The sequence below is a fragment of the Prionailurus viverrinus genome, chromosome F2 (assembly GCF_022837055.1).
Source record: "Prionailurus viverrinus isolate Anna chromosome F2, UM_Priviv_1.0, whole genome shotgun sequence".
In the NCBI taxonomy this organism is placed as follows: domain Eukaryota; kingdom Metazoa; phylum Chordata; class Mammalia; order Carnivora; family Felidae; genus Prionailurus; species Prionailurus viverrinus.
In genome coordinates, this window is record NC_062578.1 from 52,040,222 (window position 1) to 52,054,659 (window position 14,438).

Sequence of the window (14,438 nt, forward strand, 5' to 3'; positions counted from 1 at the left end):
ATTAAAACCTAATCTTCTCAACCTTCTTCGTGCATAGGGAGAAAATATGCCAGGTGCCAATCAATACATGCCACATTCTGTGTTGCTGACTTGGACTGACCTCTCCTAGCTCCTGAAATTTTTGGCCACCTTTGCCTATCTTTAGCCATAACTACTTTTATTCCCGATATTTTGAGCTTACTCTGGGTTCCTGACTTGTCCCAGACTGCATTTCTGGCTTACTGCTTCCCTTTGCTGCAATTGCCTCTTTATGGCTGGGTTAGTTATATAGTAACCATGTGAAACTCATCCCTTTCTGTCTTAGATCCTGTAATTGCTGTTCCTTGACCCTGGAAATTTCTCAAAATTCTGGTTCTCCTGTGTCCTTTCATCTTCCCTGAGGCCAGGGTTAGCCTTACTTAGCCTTACTGCTTCCCAAGCTGGCCAGCCTCTACTTCAAAAAAAAAAAAAAAAAAGAAAGAGTCAAAAAGCCTAGGCCAAAGTGGGAGAAGTAATAGGTAACTATTTTTGTATTTCTGGTTCTCTCCAAGTATTCAGGGAAGGATGTTGTAAAGCCTTATGGCTGAGTTTGTTGGCTCTGGAGTCAGAATGAACTGAACTCAAATCTTGGTTCAACCATTTACTAGTTGTGTGACCTTAGGCAGGTTTCTGCCTCTCTACTTCAGTTTTCTTAAGTATAATATGAATACAACATATCTGCCTGAAAAATATTATAAAGATTAAGTTGAATAATCCATATAAATTGCTTAGAATTGTTCAGCACAGAAAAATGACTCAAATGTTAGCAATTGTTTGTTACCCTTCGGTAATGATACTTGATGACTTTGTTGAGTCTAAAATTGAATATCATGTCTAAGTGACTGTTTTCCTGATTCACTAACATTAGGGAAGCATTATTAAATAGACATTGCTTACGTACACAACTCTCAAACCCTCCATCTGTATGTGGCACCTATTTCCATAAATGAAAAAGGAAGAAAAATCACTACTGATAAAATCCTTTAGAATGTAATTTCAGCCTGTCTTTGAAAGGCCCAAAGATCGTAGGTATCTGGAGGAAGCAGTTACCAGAATAGAAATCTTAGAACAGCCTGTTCAAAGCCAGGCTGCTGGGTTAAGCAATTAACAGTGTAGCTGGGTTCATACTTGAGCTCCACGTATGAGACAAAGGATATTATTTTCACCTATGAAAGTGAACCTGCATGTAATTGGCTAACACTTTTTTTGCCCTAGACAATGACTCCACAATGAATAGTTACTAATGATATACATCCTATAGCAATAATTCTTAATCTAATCATACATTTTAATTATCAAATAACTCTAAAGAATTTATTAGGGTTTGCAAAGTTTCTTTGTAAGCATGATTACAATTGATCACATTTAACTTACTTTCAAGATTCCAACAGAACTTGATATAATTATCTATATGAGGGACCAGTCCAAAGAAGTAGAATTCATATAATGTGTCCAGTGTAACACAGCTAGCAATCAACAAATTGTTTACCCCAAATTTGTTCCTCCAAATTGAATGTTCTTTCCATTACTGCAAGGTGATGCCAATACTCTCTTGCTACTTCATAAAATGTCATAGAGTTTGGTGGTAACAATGGTAAAGATGAATATCATTAATATTTGAATATTTAATACCTTAATAATTGAAGAAACAAGTAATCTACAAATCAAAGTAATTATGTAACCTGATTTTAGAGACTCACTAAAACAGTTTGATTTATTTTCCCACTCAGAATATTGAATATTGAGAAGAAAATCCCTAGCTTCAAACATCTCTTCCAAAAACAAAACAATACAGACAAAGACAGATACCATATGGTTTCACTCTTATGTGGATCCTGAGAAACTTAACAGGAACCCATGGGGGAGGGGAAGGAAAAAAAAAAAGAGGTTAGAATGGGAGAGAGCCAAAGCATAAGAGACTGTTAAAAACTGAGAACAAACTGAGGGTTGATGGGGGGTGGGAGGGAGGAGAGGGTGGGTGATGGGTATTGAGGAGGGCACCTTTTGGGATGAGCACTGGGTGTTGTATGGAAACCAATTTGTCAATAAATTTCATAAAAAAAAAAAAAAAGAAAATCCATGATCTGTACACCCTGGACCTATAAAAAAACAAAACAAAACAAAACAAAACAAAACAAAACAAAACAAAACAAAAAACATGATAGCCAAGATATCAGTGTTTATTATGTGCCAGGCACTATAGTGAGTATACACATGTTTCACCTGATGTACTGCTCATTGGAAACCCACAAAGTAATTACAAACTTCTCACTAAATAGATGAGAGGGGGAACAAAACCTTAAAGTTTAGAGAGGTTAAGTAATTTGTCCAAAATCACACTGTTTCTAATAAGGGGAGTCAGGATTCACACTCAGACTAAGTTCTGAGCCAATATTCTTTTTTTTTTTTAATTTATTTTTGAGAGAGAGAGAGAGAGAAAGGGCATGTGCTCACAAGCAGGAGAGGGAGACACAGAAGGTGAAGCAGGCTCCGGGCTCTAAGCTGTCAGTACAGAGCCCAGCACGGGGCCAGAACCCACAAACTGTGAGATCGTGACTTGAATGAACTGAAGTCAGACGCCTAACCAACTGAGGCACCCAGGCACCCCATGAACCCATATTCTTAATCACAGTGCTGTATGTTCTTGATTTTATATAGGTTAGCCTTAATAAGCTGTTGACTTTTCCAGTTCAGTGAGGTTTAGGAAAGCAATGATTGGTTAAAACTCCAAAAAGTTTCACTAGTCCTGTGGCCACAGCCCAGATGCTGTTGTCATCCCACACGGCTCACAGTGGAAGCATGTGCATTCTGATGGACCACACACTTCCAGCAAGCCGCATAAAATCACTATTCATGATTCAACTTATACTGATGACCAGCATTTTATTCTTGAGTATGATTGACTGGCAGCTATGACTCTAAATACACAGAATGACATGCAGAGAATAATTTAAATAAGAATCCTTTCAAACATTGTACCTTTCTATTGTCTTAACCATTTTTAAGTGTGCAGTTCAGTAGTGTTAAGAATATTTGCACTGTTTAAAAAGAGAGATGCAGAACTTTTTCATCTTGTATATCAAAAACTTTATAAACCTGATTTTTTTCCCATTTTCCCTTGTCCCCTTAATGCTAACCCTTGGTAACTACCATTCTACTTCCTGTTTCTTTGAATCTGACTACTTTAGATGGCTTATATAACTGGAATCATGCAGTATTTGTCTTTTTTTGACTGGCTTCTTTTACTTATTAGTGAAGAAAACAAAACAAAACGCTTTATGTTCATTAGTATAAAGTTCTCAAGGTTCATCCATCTTGGAACGTCTGACAAGATAGATCTCCTTCCTTTTTAAGGCTGAATATTATTGCATTGCACACACATGCTACATTTTATTTATCTATTTATCGATTAGTAGACATTCAGGTTGCTTACAACTCTTGGCTATGATGAATAGTGCTGCCGTGAACATGGGGGTGCAAATATCTCTTTGGGACCTTGTTTTCAATTCTTGTGTATATAGATACAGAAGTAGTCTGTTGGATCTTTCGTAGTTCTATTTTTAATTTGTTGAGAACCCTCCAAATTGTTTTCCATAACGATTTCACCATTTCACAGTCCTGCATTTAGTGCACTAGGGTTCTAATTTCTCCACATCTTTGTCAACACTGGTTATTGTCTGTAAAACATTATATCCTCTTCAACTTTTTGATGAAGCAATATAGCTTTGATTTCAGAAAATGTAATATCACTGAAGCTAATACTTTGCAAGGAACAATATGGGGCCAGCATATTTAAATGTTTTCCAGCCTTCTAAATGTGTTTAATTTCAGAAGCTAAATATTTCCCAGAACATTCCTTGCGTAAATGAATAACTTGCTCTTTTGAACCTAAAACACATATTTGTTTCTTCATTCTTTGGGCTACCACTGTCTTGCCCAGCTCTAAAATCTTCTCAAAATTAGTCAGAAGGAGACAAGTGGGAAGGTGTAGACTTCTCACTTTGACAGTTTGCTAAAGATGGATAAAAAATGGTGCTATTCAAAGACACTTTGTACTTGGATATTTAGAATTTAGGATGGAAATAAACCCAGTGAAATAGCAAGAATGTTTGAAAGAGAAGTCGCCAACCCACTGCTACAGAAGGCTGAATTCCAAGGAAATATGCCCCATATGTATGAAGCTGAGAAGTAAGTTTCTGAAATCATGCCTTTCTATTATCCTATTTCTCATTTACTTGAAATGTCAATCATTAGTTGGGGAAAGCATAGTCCTGCTAGCAAAACATGGAAATTAACTAAATTGTAGAATCGTATGCAAATAACAGTGGATTTGGAGATCTGTATAGTGGCCCTATTATTGAGTAAGTACCAAAAATTGCCAACCTTTGACTTTAAGAAAAAAGCACTACTTATATTAGCTAACTATAATAATGTGATACTTTGGTAGGAGTTTTGAAAAAACTCTTAAAACATTTATATTATTTCTATTAATATTGTTTGATTTTTCTTCCTTACATTTCATATTTCCCTGTAGAAATTTCTAGAAGCAAATGTCCTTTTCTCTCTAAACAGTAGAACAGATGAACAAAATGAAATTGTAATACATTTTATCTCACATGTATTTACAATAAGGTAACAATATTTAGATTCTCAAAAGAATTGTTAATATGGAAAAAAATCGGAAAAAGTAACCTTTTATAGCCAGTGACTGATAAATTTTCTAATGCTATCAGATGATTTATAAAAATAGTTGATAAAAAAACATAGCAAGTCAGGTGGGGTTTTTTTGTTTTGTTTTGTTTTGTTGTTGTTTTAATGTAAAGAAAAATATTGGCCAAAACTCATGGTAGCTCACTTGGAAAGAAATAAAAATAACAAAAGCCTACTAGGTTAGGTAAGACAAGATTATGTGGAGGTATAAAAGTGAATTATATGCTAAAAACAAGGCACTTGTTCTGTGAGACAGCTAAAAGTAGCAAACCTGAGGACAGTGTGATTTCCTTTTCCATATTTATTCTGTGTTATGGATATCTAGCATGATGAACAAAGCAGAAATGTCCCTGCCATTGTAGAACTTACTATAATTTCTTCTTGGTGGTAAGTATTCAACAATGGAGAATACTTTTATTTTGAAATAAAAATAGAGAGGCTTTTACAACATTTCAACTTTGCCTTTGCTAATCTTAAAAAGCAAAATTCCTTATTGAGTTTATGCATAAAGCTGAATAATAACAAAGTTGGGAGGGGGGAACACCACATTTTATAAAGTAGAAAAAGAAAAATCATGAAGCCACAAACAGTGTTGTATTTCCTGGTTTTAGGAAAATAACTATTAAAACTTATTGCTTGACTAGCAGGCTTATTTTGTGAAGGAATCATTAATGTATACTATAGTGAGATTTTCGAGAAGCCTATAGAATTGGTCACAAAGTGCCATGAAACAAATAGGAGATTTTGTAGAAAATTGGGATAGAAAAGAGAAAAATGAAGACTTTTGACTTTTCCAGGGGCCTTTTTAGTAATAGTTGGAAAATAACAAGTAATTGCAACCATAATTATAATAGTATTTTATTTCTTTCTAGTCTAGCAAAGTCTTTAGCCAATGAAATAAGAAGGGAGCACCATTTTCTGATGGACTCTAATAACATAGCCAACAAGCTATTTGACTTACTTTGTTACAATACTCATTTCAGATAGTAGATGAATTTCTATGGACTTCTAAGAATTATGCCAGAGGATGTTTAACTACATATAATTACTCTATACTGCTAGCCCTTAAGGTGTCTTCTGGAATACCCCTTCTCTCACTAGGTGTTCTACTTGCATGAGTCCTTTTCTAACAACTCCACAGAATTAGCTACTGTGGCATCTTGGTAGTAACCTACCATGAAATCTGGTTTCCAGAAAATAGACTACTTTGCTCTGCCATTGGTGGAAGTGAAGTTCAATGCCTACACAGACTCCTTCTGTTTCTCTGGCCAGCCAAATGTAGGTAGGTTCTCTAACTATTCGTTTTGATGACTCTCACTTGACTTGATATGGGGAGGAAGATTTCCTTGTCCTCTTCCCCAAACATGTGGGTTTGGGGATAGAAACACAATATGTTGGCCAGTTTCTTCAAATAAATTCTTTTTTGGCATCTTCCATATCAACTGTTTCATACCTCGTAGGTATGTGGTGGGCCAATGGTGGCCAAACCGTGTTTATAGTCTCTTAGCATCACTTTTAGGATATGGAGATATTTGGTACCTACTTCACTTTCAGCCTTGGTCCTCAGCCAAAACTGAATCAAACTTCTACTTCCATAACTTCTGTACTTCTATGACAGATGTAGTTATGCTATTTTTAAACTTATTCCCATCAATTAGGAGTTAAAACAAAAAAATTTTGCTGAGGTATGATTGATATACAAAAAGCAGTGTATATGCTTACAGCTTGATTAGTTTGGAGATAAGTATGTATCTGTGAGGCCATCTATCCCATAAATATCCATCATCTCCAAAAGTTTTCTCCCACTCTTCTTACTTATTTTTATGATAAGAACACTTAACATAAGATACACCCTCTTAGAATTTATGTTAGTATACAATACATTAATGTTAACTATATGCATTATGTCGCCCAGTAGATCTTTAGAACTTACTCATCTTGCATAACTGAAACTTTGTACTCTCTGACTAATAATTCCCCCAAGCCCCTGGTAACCACCATTTCACTCTGCTTCTATGAGTTTGGCTATTTTAGATTTCTCATATAAGTGGTATCACATAGTGGTGATTCTTCTTTATCTGGCTTCTTTCACTTAGCATTATGTCCTCCAGATTCATCAATTAGGTTTTTAGTTGGGAGGAGGGATTATTTGTTGGTCTTTTGTGAAAAAGACTATTTAAAGTTATTTGGGTTAAAATATGTAACTTCTATAAACTGAATATTAATTAGAAAGCACAGTTTTTCCTTTACGTTTAAGCACAATTCATAGGTCTAGGTATTTTTGTATAAAAATATAGTTATTTGAGAGGCACCTGGGTGGCTCAGTCAGGTAAGCATCTCACTCTTGATTTCAGCACTGGTCATGATCTCATGGTTGTGAGATCGAGCCCCATGTTTCGCTCCACACTGAGCCTGCTTAAGATTTTCTCTCTCTCTCTCTCTCTCTCTCTCTCTCTCTCTCTCTCTCCCTCTCTCCTTCTGCCCCTCTCCCCACTCTTTTCCCCATATGTTCTTTCTTATGCAATCTCTCTTGCTCAAAAAATATATAGTTACTTGATTCCATTAACTCATAAGTTGAACAGATTAAGTTCCCTTGAGATTTATTTCCATTTACAAACCTAGTTAAATAAGCTTCCTTAAATATTTTAAACTACAGTTTTTTAACAAACACTAAAAATGCTTGATGGGGCAAATTTAAAATATAATAAGCCAATAATTTCTAGGTACTTAAACAACTCCTATAAAACAAATCATATCTATAAATGTAGTAAATTAGATTTTCCTAAGCATTTCAAACATCTTAAAATCATGACTGGAAACAAGGCTTTCTGTTAAAGATGGCAGGTGAAATATAACCATTAAAGTTTCATTTCAAAACTCAACCATATACATAGTAAAGTGATTTTTGTTTGAGAGAGGTAGAGGGCGAGAGAGCTCATGCATGCATGTGTGGGTGGGAGCAGAACAGAGGGAGAGAGAGAATCTTAAGCAGACTCCATGCCTCATGCAGAGCCTGACGCAGCTCTATCTCAAGACCAAGAGATCATGACCTAAGCTGAAATCAGGAGTTGTACACTTAACTAACTGAGCCACCCAGTTGCCTCCAGTAAAGTGATTTTTTAAAAGAAGGAAACATTGGGGCACCTGGGTGGCTCAGTCAGTTAAATGTCTGACTCTTGGTTTCGGCTCAAGTCATGTTTGAGCCCTGCATCGGGCTCCGTGCCACCAGCATGGAGCCTGCTTGGGATTCTCTCTTGCACGCTCTCTCTCTGCCACTTCTCTGCTCACACTGTCTCTGTCTCTCTAAAAAATAAATAAAAATAAACTTAAAAAAATAAAAGAAAAGAATGAAACATAGGACAAAAAGAACCAAAATTGAAAGAGGGAATAATAGCAAACAATTTTGGAAACTGGAAAGCAGAGAGCTTAGGAGAGAGAGAAGCTAACAGAGAAGCTAAGAGGCACCATATTTGCAGTGCAGAATTCCCGAAAGTCAGTTGGTCATACTGAGTCTGAAGATAAGACTAAAAAGTCGGTTTATAAAGTAGATTGACCCAAGAGAAAAGACCTGAAGTTACTGACATTAAGAATTCTATGATCTGTGAGGTCACGATCTCACGGTCTGTGAGTTCGAGCCCCACGTCGGGCTCTGGGCTGATGGCTCAGAGCCTGGAGCCTGTTTCCGATTCTGTGTCTCCCTCTCTCTCTGCCCCTCCCCCGTTCATGCTCTGTCTCTCTCTGTCCCAAAACTAAATAAACGTTAAAAGAATTCTATGAATCAGCTCCACCAGAGGCTCTAACAGTAAAGAGTACAGCCTACAAGCCTCACTGCCAGTAAGGTTTTTTAGTGTCCTGCTCCTAAGTAGAAAAGCTGTTAAGGTGCATTCCAGAATTTAAAGTTTTAAATTCTTAATTTAAGTACTCTTAAACCTTCTGATATGAGAATATTGACCGAACCAAACACAGAAAAAAAACAAAAACAAAAAAACATTTGGAAGGAACAGAAAATATTCCAGTGGAGGGGGGGGGCAACTTCTAAAACATCATTAATGTTCATAACAAGATAAAATATTTCATATGTAGAAAAATGAATATTCCAAAAACAAAAAATAAAAGCTCTAAAATATTAAAGATATGAGTGCGTAAATGAAAAACTCCGTAAAAGCTTTTGAAGGAAATCTTCCCCAAAGTAGAACAATAGGATAAAGGGATGAAAATAAGAGAAAAATAAATAGGAGAATTAGAGGGCCAGTCATGGAAGTCTATCATCTACACAAGAGTTTAAAAAAAAGACACAAGGGGGAAAAATTGGCGTGGAGAGAAGTCAGAGAAATAACTCAAGAAAATTTCCCAGAACTGAAAGACATGAGTTTCCAAATTGAAATATCCCAGTACCAAGAACAATGAAAAAGAATAAACCCACACTCAGACATATTATGAAACTTAAGAAAACTTGTGACAAAGAAAAGATCCTCACATCTTCGGGAAGACATATTTATTTACTGGATCAAGAATCAGAATGGTATAGAACTTCTCTGCACCAAACTAGAAGCTGGAAGACAATGGCGTATGCCTTCAAAATTCCAATGATGAATTATTTCCTACTAGAAGTTTTACTGAAATTATAAGTAATATGTGAGAGTAGAATAAAGGCATTTTCATACATGCATGTCTTTAAATTTTACCTCCCATGCTCCCTTTCTTGGGTGCTCTGTCAATATAAGGAACTCAAACAAGAAAGAGAAAGCAATAGAATCCAGGCAGCAGGAGATACCCCTAAGGGAGAAGTGAAGGGGACCTCCTGAAGGGCAGTTCCCCTGAGATAGCTATCCTAGATAACAGCAGTCCAGATTGGAGCAGCTCAGAATGGAGAGAGCTGGAGACTGGCTCTGGGGAGTGGAAAGAGATTGGAGGAACCGCTTTATTTTATAAGATGCCCAAAAGAACTAATTGTTAGCTTCTTTAGTTCATATGAAACTTTGGTAAAAATTAAAACTAAGATTCTAACGAGACAAAACATAATCAAACCATCATGTTTTAGAAAATTCATAAACCCGATTTGTGCAATATGTATTTCTTTACCATCACTGTAGTTTTTGGTATACCTTCCTGGTGTTAAAAATTCTAATTCAACCAAGGAGACTGTTACCATCATCTCCAGCCTACTGTAGCAACTGTGGTCATTGATTTGGGTTGTGGATGTTTCTGGATGGTGATTCTGGGATTCTTAGTGCTTCTTCTGGGAAAATTCTACCAAAATACAGGTTAACAAGCCAAATCTCTTCTTTCAATGGGGTTTTTCAAGCCCACCACTTTTCTTAATAACTTAGTGAATCACACGTTCCCGTGTTCATTTTTATCTCCTATCATCTCAGGCAACTTTTGTCTGAACTAATATACTAGGTTATGTACCCATTATTCAGAATACAAGTTATATTTTCTGCCCAAGGGAATTTATTACAGTTTTTTTTAACATTATCTCATTATTTACCATTCTACATACTATAGTAATCTGGTTCTTCTTGGAGCTTATATGTCAGTAGATAGAGATAAAAAAAAAAAGAATGAACATCATAAATAAGTAAATTTTATAATAAATTAAGTGATAAGTGCTAATGAATAAAGAAAATAGTAAAGGTAAATCAGGAGTGCCAGGGAAGGGGTGTGTTGTAATTTTCTTTAATGGTAGTAAGGGTAAGTCTCATTAAGATGACAAAGATGAGCCCTTTTAGGAGGGCTAGCAATACAGATACCTGGGGAAAAAGAATTCCAGGACGAAGGAAAGAAAGGCCCAGAGGCAGGAACTTGCTTTATGTACTTCAGGAACATCCAAGTGAATGAATTGGAATGAAGTGAATAGGGGAGAGTAAATAGGCAATGAGTTTGGAGAGATAATGGGGGGGGGGGTGACATCATGTAGCATCTTAGAAGATTTTATTCTGCATTGTAGGACTATATCTCTTACCTAGAGTAAAAATAAAGTGATAAATGATTGTAAAAAAAGAAATGGCAAGATCTGACTAACATTAGAAACACTCTTATTTTTTTATTTTGAGAGAGAGAGCAGGAGTTTAGGTGACTTTCTCAAGAGCAACCTTTATTTTCCTTCATAGCACTAATCGCTGCTAGGGCATAATATGCATTTGCTTTTCTAAAAAGAATGTTTATTTATTTATTTTGAGAGAGAGAGGGTGGGGGGGGGGTGCATGTACACTGGAGGGGCAGAGAGAGAAGAGGAAAGAGAGAATCCCAACCAGACTTCATGCTGTCAGCATGGAGCCTGACACAGGGCTCTATCCCACGAACCGTGAGATCATGACCCGAGCCAAAATCAAGGGCCAGGTGCTTAGCCAACTGAGCCACTCAGGCACCCCTAAAAGACTTATTCTAATTGGAATGGAGAGAGTAGAGCACTGGATCAGTAAGAATGGAAACAGACCAGTTAGAAAGTTATTGCTGTGATTCAGGTGGGAAATAGTGACAGTTTAGACCAAGATGGTAGTGATGGAAGTAATGAGAGGTGGTCACATTCTGTTTATATTTTAAATGTAGAGCCAACAAATTATCTTGATGGATGGGATGTGGGGTTTGAGAGAGTAAAAGTAAAGATAACCAAAATAAAGAGTTAAGTATTCCTCCCAGGTTTTTTGGCCTGAGCAAATTGATTTTTCCTCAAGTGAAATGGAAAAGATGAGGGTGAATGTTTGCAGGGAATTCATGAGTTTATTTCTGAATATGTTAAGTTTGAGATGTCAACTTAGGTGTCCAGGTGGAGAATAAGCAAGTTGGCTATATGGATCTGGGGTTCAGGGGGAAAAAAATCTATGCTGGAAATATTGCTTTGGGAGTTTCCAATATAGAGATGATAACAAAAACCACGATGAGCTCACCAAAAGAGGAAGCATGGACAGATGACCAAGAACTGAAACCTAGGTGCCTCCAGTTTGGGGAGAAGACCTGAAGGAACAACCAGTTCAGTAGGAGTAAAACTATGAGACTGTGGTGTCATAGAAGCCAGTGAAGAAAGTGAATGAGGAAGGACGTAGAGGTCAAGATGTTGAGTGAGAACTGAGATGACCATTGGTTTTATGAAGGTGGATGGAAGACGTTGATGACTTGAACAAGAACAGTTTCAGTGCAATAGTCAGCTGGAATCCCAACTGGACTGAATTTAAGAGAGAGAGAGAACGTGGGAGGTATTAGAAATGGCAAATATAGAAAATTTCGAGGAGCTTTTCTGCATAGGGCAGTAGAAGAAGAGAGTACTCACCCACGGAGTAAATTGGGTCAAGAGAGAGCTTTTTTAAGATGGAAGAAATAACAGCATGTTTTTATGTGAATGCGAGTAATCTAGTAGAGAGGGGGAAATGTGACAATGTGCAGTAGAGAGTTCCAGAAGAATTGTCTTTGAATAGCTGGAAGAAGAAGGGGCTAAATGAGCTAAAATAGGAGCAGATAAGAAGATGAGTGAGTGGCTGCGGGTGCTAGTAGGAGCACTGATGTGGCACTAAGAGTTTCTGCAAGTTCTCTGAATGCTTCACTCTTTCCGTTAAGTACCAAGATCATCAACTGAAAATATGGATGGAGGAAGAGTTTATTAGGGCTTTTTTAGGAGTGGGAAAATGGTGGGAGAGTGCATAATGGGAAAAGACAGTACACCTGCCAGGCAGCACTGTGGGTCCTCTTGAGGTTCACAGAAATATCTCTGGAAAGTCTCCTTGTCATACCTATATGGTTAAATTTGAAAATACAAAGCAACTTTACAGTTGTTTCTTTTTTAAGATGGACTTTGACTATAGAATGTTCTAAAATAATGGGCTGAATTTCTCGTAGAAGTCCAAATAGGTCAATGTGTGATCATTAATGGGTTTCTGTTTGATGTATATGCACATTCATGGCTGCTGCTTTGCCTAGATAAACCTACTACCTGCCTTTTCACCTCTTCCTCTTCTTCAAATCTCTCGGTATCCCTTCCATAGGTTTCTCTTTCTTTCTGGTGTGTATTCCCCTTTCTTAGGGCATTCCTAGATGGAAATGTTAATATTTGAACCGATGAGCACTACCATTATTTTTGAGTTGGGTGAAAAGAGAAAAAACAAAACAGATACTAGAATGCCTGAAGACAGGGGTGCCTGGGTGGCTCAGTCAGTTGAGCGTCCGACTTTGGCTCAGGTCAGGATCTCGCAGTTTGTGAGTTCGAGCCCTGTGTCGGGCTCTGTGCTGACAGCTCAGAGCCTGGAGCCTGCTTCAGATTCTGTGTCTCCCTCTCTCTCTGCTCCTCCCCAGCTCATGCTCAGTCTCTTTCTCCTTCAAAAATAAATAAAAACATTAAAAAAATTTTTTTTAATTACTCAGAATGATAGGCCCATGAAAGTAAGTCTAGCAGAACTATATGAACAACAACGGTAAAGAGAAAGCAGGGTGATGGCATGAGATAGATCTCAGAAGGATGCCTAAGGTGTTTTGAATTACTTTTAGTGGCATTTCCACATATTGGGTTAACTTAATACTGAATCTTTTATTTAATGATCTAATTTTTCAAGCAAGGGGGAGTATATTTTTTGCTTCTTTGTTTTCATTTATTTACAAGAAATTAGTATAATTTCTCATTTACTTTTAAACCAAGCAAATTCTTTTTCTTTAGGGCTGAAGTATTTATTTATTTTTTTAAGTTTCTTTCTTTTAAGTAATCTCTACACTCAGCCTGGGACTCAAGCCCCAAGATCAAGAACCCCATGATCAAAAGCCACATACTCTCTTCCTACTGAGCCAGCCAGGTACCCCAAACCAAGCAGTTTTTTTACCATATGACATTATAGTTAAAAGCTTCCTATCAGACTTTATGTATCTCTGCTGCATGATCTTAGACAAATCACTTAATCTCTCATTGCTTGGTGTTTTAAAATCTAACTCACAGGGTTGGTCTGAAAATTAAATAGTATTATTAAAAACAAGCCACTTTTTTTTTTAAAGTTTATTTATTTACTTTGAGAGCAAGAGAGAGAGAGGCAGAGAGAGGGAGAGAGAATCCCAAGCAGACTCCACACTCAGTGCAGAGCCTGATAGGGGCTCGAACTCACTAACCATGAGATCATGACCTGAGCTGAAATCCAGAGTTGGAGGCTTAACCAACTGAGCCACCCAGGTGCCTCCGACAAGCTACCTTTTTATTATTTATTCCCAAAATTCCAAGGTCATACAGCTAGTAAAGAGTGGAACTGGAACTATCACTGCCACCAACACCACAGTTTTTAAGTCTGATTCTTATAGGTTCCATGACTAACTGCTTCCCACTTGGAAATAAAATCAGAAAGAAAGAATGAGTTTTCCTTGATCCTTTAATTGAAAACTCCATTTTTACAGGAAGAAAAGAGTATACACAGCATTTCTCCAAAGATATCAGTTTTATCTTCATCTTGCAAAATGTAATGACTTGATGGAATATTTAATTCTAAGTTATTCAATTAAAGGGAGAAGAGAGGACACCAGGATCTTAAAGCTACAGGTGCATTTTTGGCACACTGCTGCCCCCTGCTGCCTGATACATGACTTTACTTTTCTCACACATCCTACCCTTATAAAATTAACAAGATGAATCTCCTATTAAGAGTCATACTAAAATGGGGACGCCTGGGTGGCTCATGGGCTAAGTGTATGACTTTGGCTCAGGTCATGATCTCACGGCTTGTGAGTTTGAACCCCGCATTGGG

The 14,438-nt window shown here is 37.1% G+C and overlaps 1 pseudogene; it reads left to right on the top strand.

Annotated features, from left to right (window-relative positions):
* Positions 1-4,123: 4,123 nt before the first annotated feature.
* LOC125156201 (60S ribosomal protein L18a-like) overlaps positions 4,124-14,438 on the top strand; it is a 37,531-nt pseudogene continuing 27,216 nt past the window's right edge.